Raw genomic sequence first — 21,732 nt, 5'->3', positions numbered from 1 at the left:
AAACCAAAGACTGGAACTGAGGGAAGTCGGGGTGGGGGTGGGGTGGGGTTGTGTGGGAGGGTGGGGGGAGGGAGGAAAATGGAAAAAAATTAAGGATGATATGTTTTTTGGAGAATATGTTTTGTTTAAATATTTAATAAAAACTATTTTAAAAAAAAAGAGTTCCGTTTCCACACATCTTACATCAAGAGTCCAATGAGGCAGGGAGGACCCTGGAGTCCAGCAGTGGTGCTGATCTTGAGGCCAGATGGCTGGCCTGGGGAGGGACTCCAGCTCTCAGGAAGGGAGACACTGGATTCACTTTGCATTTAAAGGTGAATTTACCTACTTCATGCTTTCCGAAACAACTACAGTACTGGAAATCCCATTTGGAGATTTTACCAGGAATTTCCCCATGCAATTTATATAAGTATATAGCATATTTACACCCATAAGTTCTGGAAAAAATCCACACCACTTTGGAGTAATAGTACCGCTCTATTCTGCCTTGGTCAGACCCCGCCTGGAGTCCTGTGTCCAGTTTGGGGCAGCACAGTTTAAGAAGAATATTGAGCAGTGGGAATGTGCGCAGAGGAGGGTGACCAAGATGATCAAGGGTCTGGAAACCAAGCCTTATGAGGAGCGCTTGAAGGAACTGGGTATGTTCAGCCTGAGAAAGTGGAGACTGAGAGGAGATAGGAGAGTCATCTTCAAATATCAAAAGGGCTGTCACATGGAAGACTGAGAAAGCTTGTTTTCTCCTGCTGCAGTGGGTAGGATCCAAACCATTGCATTAAAGTTACAAGAAAGGAAATTTTGATTAAACTTTTTGACGGTAAGAGCCCTCCAACGGTGGAATGGACTCCCTTGGAAGGTGCTGGCCTCTCCTTCATTGGTGATTTTTAAGCAGAGGTTGAATAGCCATCAGTCATGGATATTTAATTGAGATTCCTGCATTGCAGGGGGTTGGTCTAATGATCCTTGAGGTCCCTTCCAACTCTATAAACTCCATAAATACAAGCGGAAAGTGTGCACAAAGATGCATATATTATAGGAAATGACATACAAAAATGCATTACATATGAGGAAACTGCTTTGCAAATATGTACATTTTAGGGAAAACTGCATACAGAAATATGTATATTGGAAGAAATGTACACATATAGATTAGTGTATTCAAATAAATTGCAAATTAGTGTCCTTTTTGGTGTCACATATTTTGTGATCTGCAGGTGGTGACTCTGTAAGAGGAGTTATTCAAAGTTACTCATATTTGCAAATGTGTATGTGTCTACACACACACACACGCTGCAGAATCCAGCTTTTCCAGTAGGGAATTTGGTGGTACACTTCGATGCCCATGCGTGGCTCTTAGCTGCACCATGGGAGTAAAGGCATGCTTGGAAGACTGGCAAAAGCAACGTGAGGGTGAAACCATGCTTTGAGCAACCCCGCAAGGCATTTCTGTTTATGCTCTTGCTCTCCAGGTTGTCAGGGGGAGGGGGAGCAACACAAGAGCCAATCCCCTTTGTCAGTGGATATGATGAACAGAACCTAGAAATTTTATTTTAAAGAGGAACTAGTTCTCATTCAAGGACATGTCCAAAAAAGGGGACTAATTCCACTTCACAGGCATCCTTTTACAAAATGAACTTTTTTGGTTTGTGTTTAGTTCGCAGTTCAAGTTTATCCAAATGATCCTTGGCATTTTTTCTTTTTCAGAATTCAGAATGCTATAAGCTGCTGTGCTGAAGTGTAAAATATACTTAAGAAGATCAAGAAAAACATGAAAACACACACAGTGGCATGGGAATAGTTTATTTCCCCAAACAATTACGGTGTTTGGGTTAAATGCACAAAGAGTATAAAGCATACATAGGAGAATGAACTTGAAGATGAACTAGAAATCATCCAAATTTCTTCCCCAAAACAAATTTAATTCACGTTCAGTTCACCCAGCAGTTACAGAAACTAATTGCAGGGGTAGTTCAGAGATTTCTGAAGTAGTTCAGTGAACTTTGAAAAATCAAACTAGTACATTTGAAGCACTAACCATGAAGTGAATGGTCTCCCTCCCCTCAAAGGAGCTGTGTGGGGAATTTTGCTTCATGGTAATTGATCATGACAATGAAAGGGCACCACAGCGCTTTTCCTGCCACACTTAGAACACAGGGCACCTTCCAGGGGGAGATTTGCTCAGCCGTGTCAGTACTTCCAAAGGACATTTAGCTGAAACCAGGCTGTCTAAAAGCCTGCAAGGGGAGAATAAAAAACACTCATGATGGTCTGAAGGTTAAAAACGGAGCTCTTCACAGAGAGGCACACCAAAAAGCTATTACAGGGCAGAAGATCAAGTTCTCTTTTCTGTTAGAATAATTTGATCATAAATAAAGGAAGGCATGTTCCGTCTTCCCCTTCCCCTTGCTGTGAGAGGGTGTGGGGAGATGGAGATTTTAAACATGCACATTATGCCAGGGCTGACTAGGTGTTAATTTATCCTACAGGGATCTAGTAGGGACAGTTGCTAACTGAGGGTTTGGCATGTTAGAGGAGGGGTAGTACCTCTGGTGGGGGACATGCCATGCTCCTTCTGGGAATGTTTTTCCACCTTTGGTCCCCACCCTGCACTCAGCTCTCACCTGTGGCTCCTAGAAGCTGTCAGTGTGTGAAAGCGGCCACACTCCAGGATCGGCTTCGGCTGGACACCCAAACCAGGTGAGGGTAGCCAATGGGTCTCAAACCCTCAGTCAGTTAGGGACGTTCTCTGCATGCGAAGACAGGCTCCGGTAGAGTGAGAAGATGAGACAGACACTGAGTCAAGAAGGCGCTTAGTGCGCATGTTGTAGAGGGGAAAATCTGTACCTCTTGCCTTGCAGGACATCTTCAGGAGAAGAAAAGGCTAAGGAGCAAACCCTACACAAATCCTGCTATAAGGCAACTCCTGGAAAGGTAAAGGGACCCCTGATGGTTAGGTCCAGTCGTGGCCGACTCTGGGGTTGCGGCGCTCATCTCGCTTTACTGGCTGAGGGAGCCGGCGTACAGCTTCCGGGTCATGTGGCCAGCATGACTAAGCTGCTTCTGGTGAACCAGAGCAGCGCACGGAAACACTGTTTACCTTCCCGCCGGAGCGGTACTTATTTATCTACTTGCACTTTGACGTGCTTTTGAACTGCTAGGTTGGCAGGAGCAGGGACCGAGCAACAGGAGCTCACTCCGTTGTGGGGATTCAAACCGCCGACCTTACGATCAGCAAGCCCTGTGGGTTAAACCACAGAGCCACCTGCAAGTAGCCTTGACATTGTCCAGGTAAGTTTTTGTAAACAGTGCAAGCTTACAGAATGGGCTGATCTTTGGAGCTCAGTCTTCAGTTTTTTAATTGAAATGGGATCTAATTCCCCATCCCACCCATTTTGTTGTATTTGGCCCAGAAAAGTAGGCTAAGTCAGGAGGATGCTGGAGAGAGTTTCACTTGCTCTGCCCGCATTCCATTCATCAATGTAAGCCTTTCCAATTTCTGGAAAATTAATTTAGCATAGAATCTGGATGCTTATTGGCAGGGTTAGGGGAGGAAAACCATGACTGTTAAGTTTGGGAGTTTGGATGTCAGCCTAGCCTGCAGCGAGGGCGGGGGCAGTGTTGAGTTATTAATTTGTCCCGCTCTCCGTGGCCCAAATATTTTTTCTCTTCGGCTCACCAATGTGGAATGTTGAGTAATGCATTTGCTATGGAGAGTGTACATGTCCACATCATGCTTGCAAAGCTCACAGGCTAAGAGTAGAGCCCTGCTTCACGCATTTCATTTTTAGTGTGCACCCAACATTTCCATGCACATCTAAAAATGGAAAATGTGAACATTTGCTTGCAGACATGAGTATCATACAGGCGTGTTCACTATCAGTGTTGTGGCTCCCTGATAGTGTACACTCAAGCGTCGGTTTGGTGCTGTTTTTGTGTAGGAAATGGCCATGTGACTTCTTACCTTATGCCATGTGGTCTAAAGATGGAACCACGTGTTGCAAAGAACAGAAGAGTCCTGTGTTAAGTCAATCCCACTCACAAGGATAATGATCAGTTCAACTTGGTGGGCAGCTCTTTCCCTAAAGTACCAGATTTGCACATCATAATCACATCTTGACATCTATCTAAAGCACATTTAAAGCACACACAACCAAAGACTCCTGTGAACTGTAGTTTGCTAAGAGTGCTGTAAATGGTTGCTCTGTAAGGAGTAAACTACGGTTCCCATGATTATTATTGGGGGGGCATACACTTCAAATGTATGTTGTTCATGCAGTCACAGAGCAAGATGCAAAATAGAAGTGATTGAAAACACCTAATGTGGAGAGTTGTTGGATTGTGCATGTCTGTTTCTGATTGAACAGGAGAATAGCCTGCTGACGTAGCCCAATGACCCATCTTCTTCTCACAGTGGCCAACCAGATTGCCTGTGGGAAACCTGCAAGCAGGACCTGAGCACAGGAACACTCACCCCTTCTGTGCTTTCCAGCAGCTATTTGGTAGCACAGTGCCTCTGACTGTCCAATGCACTGAAGCTATAGTACTTATGGTAATGGATGTATATGTCTTCCCCAGGCCCCATTTTCCTGGCCTAAATCCCCCTTCCATCTCCAGACCTTCTATTAGATTCCCAAAGCTGCAAAAATGCAGATATCTGTATCATGTCTGTCGGTTTTCCAAGGGCAGGCCGAACAACCATGTTAGGGATGTGTTTGAATAGTAGCATGGAAAGGCTTGGGAACTTGGGGTATGCATATGGGTTCTGGTGCAGGGCTGAAAATACTGACCTGGCTGTTTTATGTTTCTTTTATACAGTGCTATTAGCTAGTTTCAGAATTCTGTAAACCCTTGAGGAGTTTATAATCTAAATGTTGACAATCAAGGAGCCACCGAGGCGAAGATCTGACTGGGACAGACAAAGGTAGCAAACAAATGAATGAAGAGAGTGCCACGGATGCACATATATGAAAAATTGTGCATGTTTATTTGGAAATGAGTCCAGCTGCTTAGGGAGGCTCATTCCAGGTGACAGCGCAGAGGATTACAAACAGAACATTATCATGAGGCTGATATACACTTTGATGCACCCCTTCCTATGCACTTTTGATCATTCCTAAGACAGAAAAGAAGACATTCAGCATGCAAATGAGCAGTGCTACAGGGGTACGCATATCCCTAAACATTTTGTGAATCTAAGTTTGGCCTCATTGAGGGGCAGTATTTCAGTATGTGTAGGAAAATGAGAGTACCCCTAAACATTTTTTTAGAAAAAAAGCACTGCAAATTAGTATTGCGACCAAAACAGTCCACTTACTCTGGCATGACAAACCAAACTGCCTCATGCCTGGAAATGCCCATGGGATTTATTTTGGTTGAGGATGAAGATTAAGGTCAAGTTTTGGGAAAGGTGGGTTTTCAGAAGGAAGGATTTGAGTTGAAAACTCTGCTGGCAGCCAACTTGGATGTGTGTGTTGTTGTTTTTTCAGGCTGGAAGGGCAGATGGAGAAAGTGCTCAAGCAGGGGCTGGGACAGAACTACCCCACCCCACCCCACCCCACCCACCATTGCCCCTCCCCCTCTTTTCTTCCTAACCTAACACAGTATGTAGCACTAGGGTCTCACAACAAATGAAACTGATCTGTAGAAAACACAACTTGAAAAAAGAGACAATGCACACACACACACACACACACACACACACACACATGTTGAACATATTTTTTATTAAAGATTTATTGGTTTACAAAAGTATGTGCCCTGCCTCTTTTTTCAAGTTACATTTTCTACAGATCGGTTTCATTTGTTGAGACATTAGTGTTACATTAGGAAGAAAAGGGGGAAAGTGGTGGAGGGGGGAATGGTGGGTGGGGTCGGGTTGCAATGCTTCTATTCTACTTAGTGTGTGGGGGGTTTTGTGTCAGCATCACTTGTGCAGGTTCTCTTTACTATTCGCTTGTAACAATGCAAATATTTTTGAAAACTAAAATCTTTAATAAAAATATTTTTTTAAAAAAAGTAGGGGGTGGGAGAAAGAAAGCAGTTCCAGGGGGATTTGTCATCCCACTCATTGATGGAATGCAGAAAAGGTGGGGTCTTGCTGGAAGGGGGAACCTTAGTCAAGCAGCTGTTTAGTTCAGAAAAACATGCAGGCGAAGCAAATGAGGCCTCATTTAAAAAAACCTTGAAGTGGCCCTGTGTGGACGCCATGACTGCTGAGCCACAGTGCTCACTTTGGTTCTGATAGAGAGGTTGAAGGTGTCTGTGGAATGACAATAATGCCAGACTCCAAGTTTTGTAACATCTGTCAACTCAGCAGTGCCTGATGGAGGAAAGAGAAAACCCACGTGGAGTCCTGCCTTAAAGATGAGGAGGCAGTGGTTTAAAAGGCAGGACTCCATATACAAACCATCAGTGAAAATAGTTAGTTGCTAAATAAGTGACATGCAAGCTGTATGTCTGTGTGCTCGTCTCACAATTCCAGAAGAATGCATGCAAAAGTGCTGAGTTGGAGGCATAGCTTACAAGTTGCCAAGACTCTGAGCATTCATTAAACACACAAAATTCAAAATAAATGCTAAAGGATAAAGTTATGCAGAACAAAGTAATGCTGGGGCATGGCCTGTGATGGGCTTCCATTCCACTAGAGCATGCGACTAATAAACACAAATGAAGTATTTTTTTGCCTTGTCTTGTTTAACTAATCTGGCTTTTAAAAAACTATTTAGCATAATTTAGTCTCCTTAAAAAGAGAGAGAGAGAAAGGCAAGCAAAACACAGGGCCCTGCCTCCCGCCAGTGGATATTGTGTTAAGGTGTCTCTCTGCCTTCTAAGGTTTCAGAAGGTATCACCCACACTCAGTCTCAAGCATATCTTTGTTGTTGTCATCAGGACTATAGATTACCTTTTAATTGGTTCCTACATGAAAGATGATGTTCCCAGGAAAGTGGAATCTATGCCAAGGATTACATTCTGTGGGTTTTCTGCAGGTGATGTAGGTAACTTCTGAGGATATCAGGTTTGGGGTGTGTGGACGCCTGCCATTATCAATAGCTGAAACAAATAGTTCAAACAGTTCATATGGCACAAATAAATACAGGCCTATTAGACAGGGATAAATCATGCATGCAAATCTGGCATGAAAATTGTTAAATGAGCTATGTATACACAATTAAAAAAAATGTAATCAGAAGTTGGAGGGACTGCCAAAGACGCTCTTCACCAGGGACACTGATGATGTGGGGCTGGTCCTGATTTTCTGCATTCTATGGGATTGGGGCCAACACACATAGCCCTGGCACTGGAGGAGGGTTTTTTGTTTGACAAGAATCGGTCAACAGTGGGATGGTGCACATCTGGGCCATTCAGCAAGCCTGTACATTTAAAGCAGTGCCATGCCACTCTAAAGGGTTAAGGGCACTGAGCGTTCTGAAGAGACCCCATTCCCCTCACAGAGCTACAGTTGCCAGAGTCATTTAACCATCAACACTCTTCCCAGGGAACTATGGGAATTGTAGCTTACTGACAGGTCTAGGGGCCCCTAACAACTTTCAGTTATCAAGAAACTATACTTCCCAGGTTCTTTCGGGAAAACAATGACTGTCTAAAGTGGTAGCATAATTCTTTAAGCTTACAATGCAGCTGGGCCTGCTCTCTGAATCACAGCCCCAGGTCCCAGCAGAAATAGCAACTGTCAGGGTGCAGAGTGCACTGTATTACGTCAGCTGTGAAAAGCATTTTAAAAAATACAATACAAGGCAAGCGGAATGAAGTGTTATTTTGATCAAGAGCGGCCTCCCACTGTGAGAAGCTCTGAAGTTAATTGAAACAAGGCGATGCAAATAGTGTATTTTGACATTTCTTAAGCAGTATCTTCAATACTGCAGATGCTTCCCTAACCCCGATTCTAATCCCACCCTGTTTGCATCTATTTTTTGAGAGGTAGGCCTGTATGCATGAAAAGCAGCCATTATTTTTGTAATTTCCTAGAATTAATAGATTTAGCAGTATGGATAGAATCCTGGAGCTTCGGTGGATCAAAACTCATCACATCCTTCATTCTCATGGGTTAAATATCGTAGACAAAACTTCCACACTCATTGAGGGCTGAGGAAAGGGCACCTGCCTATCTGGAAGCAATATCATCTCCTTTGTCAAACACTGGCAAAAAAAAGAGGGAATTCACATGGAATTTTGGTTATTTCCAGTGCTTTTTTTCTGGGGGTACGCATACCCCTAAACATTTTGTGAATCTAAGTTTGGCCTCATTGAGGGACAGTATTTCAATATGAGTAGGAACATGAGAGTACCCCTAAACATAGACTCTCTGTAATCATGCCTACCCTGTGGAACACCCTCCCATCAGATGTCAAGGAAATACAAAACTATCTGACTTTTAGAAGACATCTGAAGGCAGCCCTGTTTAGGGAAGTTTTTAATGTTTGATGTTTTATTGTGTTTTTAATATTCTGTTGGGAGAAGCCCAGAGTGACTGGGGAAACCCAGCCAGAAGGGTGGGGTATAAATAATAAATTTGTGTCAGACTCATGAGAACTAGTGTTCAAATCCCCACTCAGCTATGAAGCTCACTGGGTGACTGAATACCGTCTTCTTCCACCAAGCCTTTTAAGGTAAGACCTTTCTAATGTATTAGAACATTTCTAATATATTTTTCTTGTCTTAGCACTTGTTTCCCACCCTGGGCTCCTTCGGGAGGAACTGCAGGATAAAAATTTAATAATAAGTAAACACAACGTAAGCTTCCACGGGCCAGAGACTACTTTTCACAAAGTGAGGCCAAAAGCTTAAAATAGTGCAAGGACAGCAGTAGTGTGTCACCGCACAGTGGGGTTGCTTCAGAAATGAGAGGCTGCAAACTTTTTAAGGCCATCCCCATTGACAGGGATTTGTAATTTGGAGTGATCCAAATGGTATTTTGGGGTGAAGAGGTGATGAGATACGAGATCCTTTAAAATTTCTTGATTCACCTGTGGGACTTGCATCAAAATGTTGAAGTGTGGATATGGAGCACTCTTGTCCAGCTAGTCAGCCATGCCCCTTTCCAGGACACTCCATCTGTTTTGTCTTTCTTTCCACACACACCCTAGGAGTTGGCTGCTGTTCCTCCAGACAAGTCATGAGCAAGAGGAGGGTGTGGGCATTGTTGTATCTCATATATGTTTGCATCTTCATGGTCTGAACATACAGTATATTTAAAATGTCCTTGTTCGCATTATAACCGCTGTCTCTGGCTCCATCTAAAAAAACAACACTGTCAGCCAAGGATGCTACTTTCCCCTCGCTTTATCTGATTTGTAGCTGCAGTGTGGGTTATGATAACATATATTAATGTTTGCTTTCCCTGACATCTCCAGGAACATTTTTTCCATGGAAAAAACCTGCTTTCTCACCAGCACACTTTAACCATCACTACCCCTTCAAATAGCTACCCCAGTCTTCCACAACCTGGTGCCCTCCAGATGTTTTGGACTACAGATCAAGAAAAACACACACTGGCATGGGAATAGTTTATTGTCCCCAACAATTATTATCTTTAAGTGTAAATGCCCAAAGAGTATAATGCATACGTAAGAGAATGAACTTGAAGTTCCATGCTGACTGGGACTCATGAGTGCTGTAGTCCAAAATATCTGGAGGGTACCAGCTTGGGTACCCTCCATCACTCCCACCTACCAAGTTCAAACCAACACTTTTCAGAGAATGCCTTAATTGGGCTGCTAGAGTCAAGGGTTTAAAAAGCTGTTAACGTAATTATGAGACCATAATGAATTTCAGATGAAAGAGAATATAACCTTTAAATATAATAGATGGTTTTGGTTGGTTTTCTTTTCTTTCCCTCCAGAAGTTGCCAATAATTTTCCTTTGCCACATAATGTAATTAACTGGAAAGGGTGCTGCTAGTATTATAGCATTCTGATGAGGTTGGGTCATCGGGAGCCATTAAGCAAACATTCCAATGCTTGCACTCATTCCCTATTATCTTCTTCCCAGTTCATTTAAAGGTGCTGGAGAATGCTTTTAAGGCTCTCAGGACATAAGGCCCAGCATGCCTGAGACCACTTAAATCCACATGTTTCACCATGCCCATTTATGTTGACAGGGATCAAGGGCAGGTGCCCCCTAAATCAAGTAAATAAACATACTTAACTAAAAGTAATAGTAATAATAATATTTGAAATTGAAATGCTCGCTGAGCTCACTTGGATGATATTGTGGCGCAATCTAGCAATCCAACCGGCAACCCAATTGAATGATAGACTCCAAAGCTATACTATGGTACACCATGTGGAAGAAGAAAATCAGTGAAGAGCAGTTAAAAGAGCTGAACATAGCAGACCTAGTAAAAGAGGCAGAAATATTTTACCCTACGAAAAGGCTCTGCTCATCTCTTTTGCTCAGCCATGCAGCACTTGTGCCACAGAGCAGTCATTTGTGAGAAGTAAAGACCTAGCTAAGGTCAACGATGGCAGGCGAGCATCTCAACGGACCATGTTACTGAGTGTGCACAGAAAAACTGCATTGGAAGAAAAGCAGGAATTTAAGAAGGAAGTGCTGAAAAGGTTTTCAGCAAATCCAATAAAACTTGTTTTAGTTTACATTTTTAAAAATTAGATTAAAAAGGCGTGTTCTTTGTAATTTTGCTAAATATACTCATTAACCGCATTAAAGGTACTCCCTGATGTTAACTTTTTATTTACTGTAACTTCCTAGTTTTCAAATGACTGAACATTTTGACAGATTTTTCTGAGCCCTGGGGGTCAAAAGAAAGTAATTTAAAACAACTGTTGTTGGGACATTTATTCCAAATCTGCTGGACAGAGCCAGACAGAGGATGATGGCAAGCGGGTGTCCTCCCCCCTCAAAAAAAATAAAAATAAAGCTGCATTTTCAGTTCTGCAAATGAGCACAGACCCTGATTGAGGGCCAAGACCCCTGGAATCCTGCAGATGGCTTGGCAGGGATTGGGGCAGCCTGGAACAATGCCAGCAGCTTGAATTTAGCCTGGTAGCAAATTGGCAGCCAGTGCAAATCCCACAAGCAAGGTGCTATATGCACTGGCGGAGGAAGAGGAGTGGGGGGGGAGCGCACCACCTCTGGCAGTGTGATCCCGGTGGGGTGCCAGCACCACGCCCCTGGGATATGCGCCAGCCCCACCCTGCCTGCTCTCCACCCCCCGGAGCATGAAGCTCCGCCACTGGCTATATGCTGGCGCTAGCTTGCCCCCACCAGCAGCCAAGCTACCACAACCTGCACCAAAATCACCTGACGGAAAAGCCCCAAAGGCAATCCCACATAGAATGCATTGCAGTAATCCAATTGTGAGGTTACATGCATGGACAACTGTGGTAAAGCTATCTCAATCCAAGAACCATTGTAGCTCTCTTACCAGTTTAAGACACTGGAGTTATTGATCTCATTGTGGGGTGACGCTTTTTAGAGAGATATATGTATTGCTTTACGTTTTTCAAAATGTGGCAAGCCAACCCAGTTGTGCTGCTTCTGCTGAGTGGGGCTCTGGATTTCTGTCCCATAGCCCTGCCCTGCCTTGGTTTCCCACTACAGTCGTACCTCGGGTTAATAATTTTATTTGTTCCGGAGGGCTGTTCTTGACCTGAAACTGTTCTTAACCTGAAGCACCACTTTAGCTAATGGGGCCTCCTGCTGCTGCGCGATTTCTGTTCTCATCCTGAAGCAAAGTTCTCACCCAAGGTACTATTTCTGGGTTAGCGGAGTCTGTAACCTGAAGCGTATGTAACCTGAAGCGTCTGTAACCCAAGGTACCACTGTACAAAACGGAGTATCTCAGGCAAAGGTGGGGCTTTTCTATCACTTACTGCCAAATCCTTCTTTAACTGAGATGCCAGGGATTGACCCTGCAAAGTATGTGCCCTACCTCTAGGGACAGGAGAATAAATTTGATTCATTTGTATTTAAAAACAACCTATCGTACTTCTCAGTCTATAAGAGACCCCCATGCATAAGATGCCTCCTATTTGGGGGGGCCCTCAAATTTAAGAAAATGAGAAGATTTTGGGGCGGGTGGGAATGCCAAACCAAATATCACTCACCCAATTGGCAAACACTAACAATTTCAAGCAACACAAGCCGAATTGCTGAAGTGGCAGCCAATCCAAAGTAGCGCTTGAAGCATCCACTAATAACCCGCCTATTTGACAAAGCAGCAGCCAATCCAAAGCAGCCCTTGCAGCAGACACCATTCACCCACCCAATCGCTAGATCCTGCTCCCGAATGCAACCAATCGCCCATCCCCCCTCTACACTACCCATGTATAAGATGACCCCCCCATTTTTAACTTTATTTTGGAGTAAAAAAAAAACCTCATCTAATACACGGAAAAGTATGGTACCTAATTTGCACTTTCCAAACCAATGCACGGACCGAAACAAAGCCATCCTTAGAAATTCAAATTTCTCTGCTTTTTGGAAATCAGTTCTCCAGCCAAATGATGAGCTGAAAAATGCATATGCTAGTGTAAAGTGTGCATATACCTGTTAGATCACCTTGCCCCATAAATGCCCAGTGTGTTGCTTCAATCTGCAAAACTGGCACTGTTCTAGGTGCCACATAATATTTGTTCCACATTTTTAAGAAATCAATTTTTAGTATGCCAGCACTCACATTTTGGAACTTCCTGCCTATTGACATCAGACAGGCGCCTTCACTGTACTCTTTGGGCGCCTGCTTAAAACATTTTTGTTTCAACAAGCCTGCACAAATAGAATGTTTACATGTGTTTTAATCTGTTTTGAGCTCATTGCTAATTTTAATTATTATTTGAACTTTTTAAACAGCTGCTTTTAAGTGTTTTTACTCATAATATTATTGCTTTACTCTTTATGTAAACCACTTTGAGGTATTTTTTTAAACAATCAAGCAGTATATAAATTCTATAAAATAAATAAATGGTTTGTTGTTGCTGTTTAGTCGTTTAGTTGTGTCCGCCTCTTTGTGACCCCCTGGACCAGAGCACGCCAGGCACTCCTGTCTTCCCGCAGTTTGGTCAAACTCATGCTGGTAGCTTCGAGAACACTGTCCCACCACCTCGTCCTCTGTCGTCCCCTTCTCCTTGTGCCCTCCATCTTTCCCAACATCAGGGTCTTTTCCAGGGAGTCTTCTTTTCTCATGAGGTGGCCAAAGTATTGGAGCCTCAGCTTCAGGATCTGTCCTTCCAGTGAGCACTCAGGGCTGATTTCCTTCAGAATGGATAGGTTTGATCTTCTTGCAGTCCATGGGACTCTCAAGAGTCTCCTCCAGCACCATAATTCAAAAGCATCCATTCTTCGGCGATCAGCCTTCTTTATCATCCAGCTCTCACTTCCATACATCACTACTGGGAAAACCATAGATTGAACTTATACGGGCCTTTGTCAGCAAGGTGATGTCTCTGCTTTTTAAGATGCTGTCTAGGTTTGTGTGAAAATATATATGCAAATATACAATACAAAAATTCATTGTATTAGGGGAAATTGCTGTGCTAAAATATGCATAATAGGCAAAATATTGTACAAGTGTGTATATTAGGAGAAATTCTCACTAAAATGCCGTTGAATTTTTGTGAGGACTCTTTAAAGAAAAAGTTTGCAAAGTGATGTGGAAATGTGAAGAACCAAACTCATTTTGGGAAAAATGAGAAATTGAAAGGGACAGATTTGCACAGCCCCCTAACTGTTGAGCTACAGCCGCTCACAGAGCAACGAATTAGCCGTGTGTGCCACCTGGCAATCACCCATAAGGGCAGATTCCTGTCAGGAGATGCCAGCTGCCACTCGCCCCACAAAGTATACAAATACTAATTGCCACACACTGCCCGAGTACAACTGGTGTTTTTTCCAGACCTGTGGCTTTATCAATCCACATTTCTGCTACTGTGGCCTGGACAGCTTGAACCACATCCCTCATCTTTCATGCCAATGCCTCCCCCACCCGCCTGCTTTGCCTCTCCACTTAATGTTATTGCCGGTGACTAAGCCAAACAGAGATGACTGCCTCATGCCTTATTGCTTTTCATGCATGCTGGGTTCATTCGGTGATAAAGTCAAAGAAAGGGAGAGCGCTGCATATTCCCAGAACAAAAGGTCATCTGTTTCCTGTCAGGGAATTCAGCTCTGGTTTCATCTCTTTTTAAATGAAGAACAGTAATGCTTTTTTTTATCCGCCCTGTGGGGAAGGAAGAAGGAAAGTGGGGAGAGGGAACTACTAAATAAAACTTTTTGTGCCATGCCTCCTGAGATGGTAGGCAGTGAGCCAGTAACAAGTCCTGTGATGCACACCCCCCCCCGAAAACTTTGGGGTTCCCTTGAGCATGCTGAGACCTCCCTCCAGGGCCAGCCCAAGGCATTTGGTGAACCACAACAGGACACCTGCCCCACCAGCGAAGAAGAGGGGAGGGAAGATTTACATCAGGAACAAGCCAGAGGGAGGGAATCAGTGCTGAAGTGGGACTCAAAGGTCGTCATGTTGGGAAAGTGGCCACGCTGAGTGGGTGCAGAGCCCGGGAGACCCCAGGGGGCACAGGGCAGCCCCCGCCATTTCCTCCATGGGGTGGGAGGAGACCAGCAGAGCCTCCTGTTTGCTGAGAGGCCACTGTGGAGGCAGCACGGGGAGGAGAGCATAGCAATGGCTGCTGGCCTTTCTTCTTTTAGCCTCATCTGAGTTTGCGGCTAGGAGTGATAATAATTATTAGTTAGGGTTGTTACTGTCATATACGTCGGGCATGTAAATTTGCTGGGTGATGTAGATCACTCAGTTAAACAGAAACGGATCCTCTACTGTTTTTGTTAACTTGTGCAATTTTATTTTTACCAAAGCTTTTGTGTGAGAGCTGTTTGACAGTGGAATTTGCTGCCAAGGAGTGTGGTGGAGTCTCCTTCTTTGGAGGTCTTTAAGCAGAGGCTTGACAACCATATGTCAGGAGTGCTCTGATGGTGTTTCCTGCTTGGCAGGGGGTTGGACTCGATGGCCCTTGTGGTCTCTTCCAACTCTATGATTCTATGATTCTATGGTCTCATAAATAATTGTTGCAGCGCACAGGCTGCACTAAGGACCCTCCAAGTTGTTGTTTAATTGCGGGTGGATTCTGCAACATGTTCTTCACACAATAATTGTGCATTTGTGGTAGATTTATTCTGCTTTATTAGTTGCTCTGTGATGCTTTCCTGATGCTACCACATTACTGCTATTGGGAGGGGCTATGGCGCAATGAAAGTGGGACAGAACAACTGTCACAGGATTTCATCAAGAAGTTGCAGGGTCTTTACTGATTGGAAATGAAGCCTTGTGGTTGCCCCAAAACTTTAGCAGGTGCAAACAGTATGTATTGAAAGCAACATCATGTATGACAACCCTGATAGCACAAAGGTTTGGAAGCTGTCTTCTAGTCCCACGTTTGCTAAACGGTAGCTAAATCACAGGAATATGTAGATATGGCAAAACTGATTATGCTAGATTCAAAGAAGCAAGACAAAATCACAACAGATTTCTTTGCTAGATTAACAGAATCAGAGAAATGTAGAGTTGGAAGGGACCCAAGAGGGTCCTCTAGTCCAACCCCAACTAGAAACCATTTATTGTATTTTGGCACAATAAGGCAATTCTTCAAGTGATGTGACTCGTGTTGAATACTTTGCAAATGACCTCTGTTAATAATTACTATAAATTATAGCTCTTTTATCATTTGCTTGACGTGTGGATGATAAAGGTGCAGAAGATAAGCGAACCCCCGCAGGCTGTGGGCATGTTTGCTGCCTTATCTGAGGGGATTGGGCCACCTCAGGGATTGACATAAACAAAAGCCAGCTGAAGGAACTGGAAATTCTGAAGAAGAGCAAAAATGGATTCTGGAGATTGCCACAAGCGGGATTGCAAAACAGAGGAGGAAGAAGCTGGCCCACAGATCAAATTCTGAGGTAAATTTTGAAATCAACAGCCTGGTTCTCCAAAACCTGAAGACCAAAGCTGACCTCGTACAGCCACTGAGTACCAGGCTTATGTCGGCTTCAAAATTTACCTCAGAAATTGATGTGTGGGCTATAAATCCACAGGGCTGTGACTCCTTAATACTGTTTTGCCTGTTTTAGGCCTGAAGGGAAAAGAAACATATTAATGGGCTGCTGCTGGACTTTCCTAATCCTTGGAGGAGGCAGGCACTGATTAACCTTTTTTATTTTTAACTTTGACTTTCGAATCTCATTCGGCACTGAGGTAAATGTGAAAATGACACACTTCGCTGCAGAGTAATTAGAACATGTTTGCGCACACGCAGACATTCTGGCGGAGGAGGGCAGTCAGGCATCCTTTCCCCACTTTTCCCCCTTTTGTATTATCATGATAATGAATGTTCTGACTGGAAGCTTGCAATTATGCTTCCTCCTTCCTTCCCTCTTCCCTTTTCCTCACCAAAGAAAGTCTAATTAATAATGAACAGAGCCCAGGGCTGCTGCCATATTTGTCCTGTGAATCTTTCCGCTTTTTTGGGGGGGGGAGGCTTTTTCTGATGGTAGAGGCAGGGTCGAAGAGTAGTGATTAAAATCTTATTTTATGAAATTATAAAATGGGGACAAGACAAGCAAAGCTGTGCAGGTTTCCTCCTCTAATCACTAAACCTCTTTTTAAATGGATCTTGCAGCAACATCTTTATAAATGTGTTGATGGATCATTATGTAACCCAGAAGATCTATGCAAAAGTGTTTGCATACTTTAATAGAGATGGGGACAGTATAAGATTCAGTTAAGTACATATTGCTGGCTTTAAAACACAGCAAGGTATTTTTTATTTTGGGGGGGCTGCATCTCAAATTGCATTTGCTTGTTGCTGTACAGAACAGTACGGAAGGATGTCTTTCCAAGTCACCTGCAGTCTGTCCACATCAGTGGGTGGAAAAGGGTCATGAATACCTGCATATTGTTTATGTTTTCAATGGGATGGAAGCTGGTATGGAGGGGAAAGCATCAAAGCACAAGATTTATCAAGAAACTACAGAATAGATGTTGATTATGGCTAATGCTGTGTGTCTACATGGCTTCATTAACCAGTGGTGAAAGTGCACTGCATGCAGAATAAATGGGAGTGGAGTGTTCATGCATGTGTGTGTGTGTATAAATATGGTAACATACAGATCATTGCAATAAAAGCATTTCAGAACCAGCCCGTTCCTTTAAAAGCGGTCAGTTCCCCAAAGCCTGTTTGGGGAGTCTTCACCTGCCTACTGAAAGACAAGGAGGGAGCTGGTCTAGCTTGTCTAGGGAGGGAGTCCCAAAGTCTGGGAACAGCCACTGAAAAGGTCCCCCCCCCCACGTCCCCACCAAGCATGCCTGTGAGGGGGGCGGGACTGAAAGAAGCGCCTTCCCAAATATTTCATAGCCTGGGCAGGTTCGTATGAGATAGCCTGGACCTAAGTCTACAGTGCTGTATGTATGTATGTATGTATGTATGTATGTATGTATTTAATAAAATTTATATACCACTTGACTGTAGAAAAAACTCAATGATTTACAAAACAGATAAAACAATAAAATTATCACTAAAAATTTACAACCATAATTTAAAACATACATACAAGTTAAAAGCACAATAGAATAGACTACAACAAATGAAAACTCACGAAAACTTTCTAAACATTTGAGAAGGCTTCTCTAGATAAGAATGACTTTAGCAGCTGCTGTAAAGAATACATAAAGGCACTTGCCTGATATCAATAGGCAGGGAGTTCCAAAGTGTTGGTGATACCACATTAAGTGACCAAGTTCTTACAAATGTGGTGTGGGTATCACACGGCACCTGCAAAAGTGCCAGTTGTGCTGATTGAATCAGTTGAGTGGGCACATATGAAATAAGGTGATCTCAAAGGTAAACTGGTCCCAAGCTGTTAAGGGCTTTGTATACTAACAGTAACACCCTGAACTTGGCTGTATAGCAGATCAGCAACAGGTGCAGACCTCTGGACACAGGTGTTACATGCTGACAAGGCCTCACTCCTGTCAGCAATTGTGCTGCAGCATTCTAACTGCACTAACTGCAGCTTCCAGATCAAGCATGCAGGGAGCCCCACACAGAGTGCATTGCAGTAATCCAGTCTTGAAGTGACCAGGGCATGAACCACTGTGGTCAGGCTCTTCCAGTCCAGGAGTGGCCCTAGCTGTCAAAGTAGTCACAGTTGGTAAAAGGCACTTCTAGCCACTGAGGCTACCTGAGCCTCCAGTGACAGAGTGGGATATCCAAACAATGAACCTGCTCCTTCAGGGGGAGCACAACCCCATCCAAGATAGGCAATGGGTCAACTTCTTGGACATGGGAGCTACTCACCCACAGTGCCTCTGTCTTGCCAGGATTTAAGCTCAGCTTGTTCTCTCTCCCTCATCCATCTCACCACTGCATCTAGGCCCAGGGACTCCACAGCCTCTGCTGAGTCAGATGTTATGGGGAAGTAGAGCTGAGTGTCATCAGCATACTGATGTCACCTCACCTGAATCTCCTAATGACTGCTCCCAGCGGCTTCATGTAGATATTAAATAGCACTGGAGATCAGATTGTCCCTTGCAGTACCCCAAAATGTAGCTTCCAAGGGGCTGAAAAACACCCTCCCAATTATACTCTCTGGTCTTGGTCCTGAAGGTAAGACTGGGACCACTGTATACGATGCCCCCAATTTCCATTCCCCACAGCCAGTTCAGGAGGAGACCATGGCCGATGGTCTCAAAAACCAGTGAGAGATCAAGAAGCAGGGGCAAGGTTGCATCCCAGCACTTTATAGATCATAAACAGCACTTTGAATTGTGCCCAGAAATAGACTGGTAGCCAGCGGAGCTGTTGTAACAAGGGAGTTATATGCTCCAATAACCAGCCTTGGTCAAGAATCTGGCCGCAGCTCTTTGAGCCAGTTGAAGTTGAATTTGTATACTGTCCTTCATCCATAGATCTCAGGATCTCAGTTTCATAACATAAAATTAGAATATACGGTAAAAACACAAAATACGTAAGAACAATAAGAACAAAAACAAACCAATAATTCCCCCTCCCACAACACATTTGAAATCAAACAATTTAAAATGTCAGTCAGTCAAAGGCTTGGTTGAAGAGGAATGTTTTCACCTGGTGCCTAAAGGTGTATTCCTGCCCACCTAGCAGTTCGAAAGCATGTCAAAGTGCAAGGAGATAAATAGGTACCGCTCTGGCGGGAAGGTAAACGGCGTTTCCGTGCGCTGCTCTGGTTTGCCAGAAGTGGCTTAGTCATGCTGGAGTCATGCTTTTCAGAGGCAGCCCCACTTAGAGCATGTTACATTAATCCAAATGGGATGTATCTAAGGCGTGTGCTACTGTGGCCAAATCAGACACCTCAAGGAATAGGCACATCTAGCACACTTGCTAAGTGTGTTCACAGCCAGAGTTTGCTTCTTCCTTTACATCAGAGATCTGGAACCTGCAGTCCTCCAGGTATTGCTGGACTCCAGGTCCCATCAGCCCCAGGCACCATGCTCAGTGGGTTAAGGATGCTGGAAGTTGTAGCCCAACAACACTTGAAGGGCCAGACGTTATCCATCCCTGCAGTAGATCACTGGTCTTTAACTGGTGGTTTGAGACCTACTGCCAGGTGGCAGCCTAACCTAAAGTGGGTTACAACAGCATCGCCTCCATGCCATTATATTTATAACAATTAAGGCTGCGATCCTAAATTTGGGCCTGGGAGCAAATCCTAATACTTGCTGGAAACAAGATTGGAGAAACACTCTGTATTCTTCTGTCCATTTCCTGATTTAAAAAAAAAATGAATTTATTTTTAAATTTTTTCCTTCCCTGAAAAAATAGTAGCCTTCCTAAAACCACCTGGTGAGGTTGTGGAATGTGGCCGTCTTGTCCGCTGGTCCTGCATCCCTTCTGCTGTGACTGCACTGTGGCTCCAGCGAATGAGTTAGGAAGAGAATAGACTGTCTGGATTTGCGAAAAGCCCCAGACTGCTCTTGACACATCCATTTATTCCCTTGTTGTTTTTAATTAGAAGTTAATGAAGCACCAAGACTCTTATCCTTCTCCAAATGCCTTTCTCCAGGCAGTTTGCTTGCTCCCTTGGTTGTTTTGGTACCTTTTTGTTGTTGTTGCTATTTTTCCTACAATAACATTTCACCATAAATGTACCGGTACTCAGTGTTCTAAATACAGCCATGCCATAGATTTATATAAAGTTATTGTCCTTTCCCCAGTGTCTTCTTTAATAATCCATAACACAGTTTGCCTTTTTCACTGCTGCCAGATCAACATTATAACTGAGTAACTGTCCGCCTTGACCCCAGTATTTCTTTCTTTGACAATCCACATCCCATCACTTGTTCATCTACACCCACAGCAACCGATTGCAGAATCTGCCCCACACTCTAGGTTTGCATTTACAATCTCAGCCCTCTTTCTTGTTTTGTTTCTTGAATTTATTTTCATCCTTCCCAAATCATATTCATTATAACTAAATATGTGTTTACGCACAATTGTAGATTCGCTGGAGGAGATGCCACAAAAGGCAGATTCATCTATTTTTCTCCCCTTTCATTCAATCGGATGTGCCAAGTAATAGCTCTAAATGCATTTGACTTGCCATAAATAATGTCACTAAGAGGAGCAAATTTCTGTTCCATGTTCTTCCCCTCCCTTCTGCTCCCCTGTTTGTCAGCCCTTATCTGTGCTTCCTTCTTTTTGGTACAATAACGAAATCAGAGCCTTGTCAGTTGAAAGTTTATATGCCCTATTTATAGCGCTCCAGTGTCTCTGAGCTTTTATGTTCTTGCATGAGGAGCTCTTGCGCGAGCCAGAATCCTAGTGTGAGTCAGAGAGGAATATGCGTCTCCATAATAGCTGCTTTGTATTCCCCCTCCCGCTTCAGAGGCAAAGCATGCTCTCCCCTTTGATAGACCAGACTGATGCAGATCAAATGGTTTGTACGGCATTGGCACCAATCCATCAGAGCAGGAGAAGGCTGCCCTCGAGTGCCAATCTATCCAGCAATCACTTCTCCCCCTCCCTCCCTCCCTCCCTCCGCAGTAGTTCGCGACCACTTCCGCCCTCCATGATAAAAACGGCTGAGTCATTAGCTGCTCTAGGCCTCAGGTCATAACCAGGCCACAGAGTCCAGCGGGCACATTCGTGTTAACACTTTTTTATATTATTATCTTTTGCACAAATGCTAGTCCTTTTCTAGACCCATGCAATTACTGCTAGAACAAGGGCCATTTTATTTGTTACTCTCCCTGTGCACAGGCAGCTTTAAATAATCTCTCAAGGTGGCAGTTATTGTGTGGGGAAAAGCGCTCATGATGCCATAGGAAACCCCACTGTTAGCTCTGCATTTGCAGAGGGTATTATTATGTGTCCCCCTGCAATCCCCCAACAGCAGCCCCATACAGTTTGAATACAAACTGCTTTTGAAGCTTGAGGACTTTCCTAAGTTGTTTTGGATGTTGCACGTGGTCCCACTGTTAGGACCTGCTGCATAAGCAACCCTTTACATTCACTCCAAAGAAGCAGTTCAGATTGTAGTCTAAACTTGAGAAAGTTGGGGGGGGGGGGTTATACAGAGACAGCTGCTAAGAAGGAAACTGCAAATTGCAGATGGCACATGGGGTGGCCTGTATCTCATACAGCCCACCTTTGAATAACATGGTCTCTCAACCTCCTGCGCGCCTTTTAAGGCTTTTTGTATTGCATCATTGTTCCA

The 21,732-nt window shown here is 43.8% G+C and overlaps 1 long non-coding RNA gene across 1 annotated transcript; it reads right to left on the bottom strand.

The window, feature by feature from the left end:
• Positions 1-2,945: 2,945 nt before the first annotated feature.
• On the bottom strand, positions 2,946-11,634 carry LOC310751442. Its single transcript, XR_014542502.1, has 4 exons — positions 10,379-11,634; positions 8,982-9,251; positions 6,899-7,047; positions 2,946-4,076 (listed from the first exon to the last, which is right to left on the bottom strand). It is a non-coding gene; the product is annotated as an uncharacterized lncRNA (long non-coding RNA).
• Positions 11,635-21,732: the final 10,098 nt, after the last annotated feature.

Source organism: Podarcis filfolensis (assembly GCF_964270895.1).
Source record: "Podarcis filfolensis genome assembly, chromosome: 16".
Classification (NCBI taxonomy): domain Eukaryota; kingdom Metazoa; phylum Chordata; class Lepidosauria; order Squamata; family Lacertidae; genus Podarcis; species Podarcis filfolensis.
Note: the sequence above shows the minus strand (reverse complement) of the source record. Positions and strands in the feature narration are given on the sequence as shown.